General features: G+C 43.8%; 1 non-coding gene across 1 annotated transcript; it reads right to left on the bottom strand.

The window, feature by feature from the left end:
• Positions 1 to 943: 943 nt before the first annotated feature.
• Trnag-ccc (transfer RNA glycine (anticodon CCC)) lies at positions 944 to 1014 on the bottom strand. Its single transcript has one exon. It is a non-coding gene; the product is annotated as a tRNA-Gly (tRNA).
• Between the last annotated feature and the right edge of the window lie 1596 nt (positions 1015 to 2610).

Here is a 2610-nt window from a genome sequence, read left to right as displayed (position 1 = left end):
AGGGAGAATGTGACAAGGATGACAAGCTGCAGTGTGTGATGGAAAGAAGGCGTAGGGTAGTTAAGGTGAGGGTTCTTTCTTTCTCTCTCTCTCTCTCTCTCTCTCTCTCTCTCTCTCTCTCTCTCTCTCTCTCTCTCTCTCTCTCTCTCTCTCAGGAAGTAAAAATTGAGATCTATGATTTTAGCTTTCTGCTTTTTCTCTTTCTCCTTTTTATTTGTTCTTCATTTACGTAATGAATCACTGACAACAAAAACAGTGATCGGGTATTTTAAACTTTTCAAAATGTGTATACTTACTTTTATTTCTTGTAAAGTTCAGTAATCAACTAACACGTGTCATCTTGTTATCCGCAGCCAAAGGGTTAGTTAGTTAAGGAGGTCAAGGTTTCTCCCGCATGCAGAGACCGTGACGTAAGTCAGTCCCGCGATGAGGCCTCTACCCGTGTGGTGGAGCTGGCGGGTCGTGCTGAGGTCATGGTTTTGTTGAGGAACGATGCAAGGCAGTAGCTGGTTTCTTGGTTTACTTTACTTTTTTTTCTTCTTTTTTTCGTTGTTATTTATTTATTTATTTGTTTATTTATTCAATTATTTATTTATTCATTTATTGATATTTGTTTATTTTTTCAGTCCTGATTGTGATGGCCGTGCCATCATTTCGAATTCTCTCTCTCTCTCTCTCTCTCTCTCTCTCTCTCTCTCTCTCTCTCTCCGCACGAAAAACGGATTAGCCAAGAGATATGACACACATGTACAGAGAGAGAGAGAGAGAGAGAGAGAGGGGGAGAGGGAGAGACTCATTGACTTTCGCATCCTCAGTCACAGCCCCACCAGAAAAAATATATTTTAGTAAGCTGCCTCAAAACATTTCAGTGTGGCGTACCGTTACCTCGCGTCCCAGCACCAAGCCCTTGTCATTTATGAACCTTAAAAACTAAAACACTACGTGCGCCGCCCGGGAATCGAACCCGGGTCGCAAGAATGGGAATCTTGCATGATACCACTACACCAGCGGCGCCTGTATAGATAAGGTAGATGATAATAAGATTACCTTTTCAATATCCACCAGGCAAAGAACTATTATTGACTATTAAGACTATTATTTTAACACTTCAGAAAAAAGATCATTTGGGATTATGAAAATAACATTACAGTACTAATTTCGAAACATAATTTACAAAATATGGTACTATCTGAAATCTTGATCGAGTCAATGAAGAGATCAGCAATTAAATTAGAGTACTGAATTCACCTAAACCTAACCTAAGCCACGAATAAAAACGCGAATGCTACTTTAATTAATATTCCACAGTGTCAATGAAAAAGGAAAAAAAGAAAAAAAAAGACGTACGGAAGTTGTAGGGAGCAAATCAAGGAAGAATTTCAACGTAATTTCACACAGATGTTATGAACTTCAGGACTGACGTGATGATTGGTACCGCAGTGCACGGGAAGGGAGTGAAGGGAAGGATGGATGACGAGGGAAAACTATTGGGAATGAGAACGATAAGGATCAGATAACGTCTTTTCCATACCTCTCTCTCTCTCTCTCTCTCTCTCTCTCTCTCTCTCTCTCTCTCTCTCTCTCTCTCTCTCTCTCACACACTTGTTGAAAAGGTGAAAGACAGCACACCTGACTGACATCCGGCAGGTGTGTGCGTGTAGGTGTGTGTGTGTGTGTGTGTGTGTGTGTGTGTGTGTGTGTGTGTGTGTGTGTGTGTGTGTGTGATGGTAATTGAAACAGACAGGTAAATTAGGTGATATTTTGCATTAGGCTTATAACTTGGACACCTCCTTCCCCCTCCCATCGACTCCATCCGGCCTCTCCAGCTGTTCCCTCCCTCATTCACTCTCTCCTTTCCTCTCCCCTTCCCACCCTCTCCCTCTCTCCCATTAGGACCAGTGATAAGTAATAGTGTCAGCCCACAAAAGCCTCATCGACAGGCCTCACAGATCCCGTGGTGGTGAGTAAATAACCATTAACGTGGTGGTGGTGGTGATGGTGGTTGATGGTGGTGGTGGTGGTGGCAGTGGTTGTGTTCTCTCTCTCTCTCTCTCTCTCTCTCTCTCTCTCTCTCTCTCTCTCTCTCTCTCTCTCTCTCTCTCTCTCTCTCTCTCTTAATCTGGCTTTTTTCCCTCCTTTTATCTCTCTTCCTCCTCAGTCTTAACCTCCATTCCTTCATTCATTCCTCTCTCTCTCTCTCTCTCTCTCTCTCTCTCTCTCTCTCTCTCTCTCTCTCTCTCTCTCTCTCTCTCTCTCTCTCCCTTTTTTATCATTCCCTTCCTTATACACAAACCTTCCTTCCTTCCTTCCTTCCTTCCTTCTTTCCTTTCTTACTTCCATCCTTCATTCATTCATTCATCTTACCCCGTCCCTCCCCTTTCCCTCTCCCTCCCTCCCTCACTCACTCACTCTCCCACCCTCGTACCACTTCCAATCCATTCTCTGCCCGTCAGTTGTGTTTCCACCCTGACGAAGTAAAGCGAAATCTGACTAGGATAATTTTGCGGGTGGGTCTTTGCGATGAGTGAGGAGGTGCGACACAAACCCTAAGCCATCACACCCAGAGACAGGTGTGACAGGTAATCCTCATTAACCTTCGGACGCTGCACG

This window comes from Scylla paramamosain, chromosome 11 (assembly GCF_035594125.1).
Source record: "Scylla paramamosain isolate STU-SP2022 chromosome 11, ASM3559412v1, whole genome shotgun sequence".
Taxonomy (NCBI): domain Eukaryota; kingdom Metazoa; phylum Arthropoda; class Malacostraca; order Decapoda; family Portunidae; genus Scylla; species Scylla paramamosain.
The sequence above is the reverse complement of the archived record's forward strand: the minus strand, read 5'-3'. Positions and strand labels throughout refer to the sequence as shown.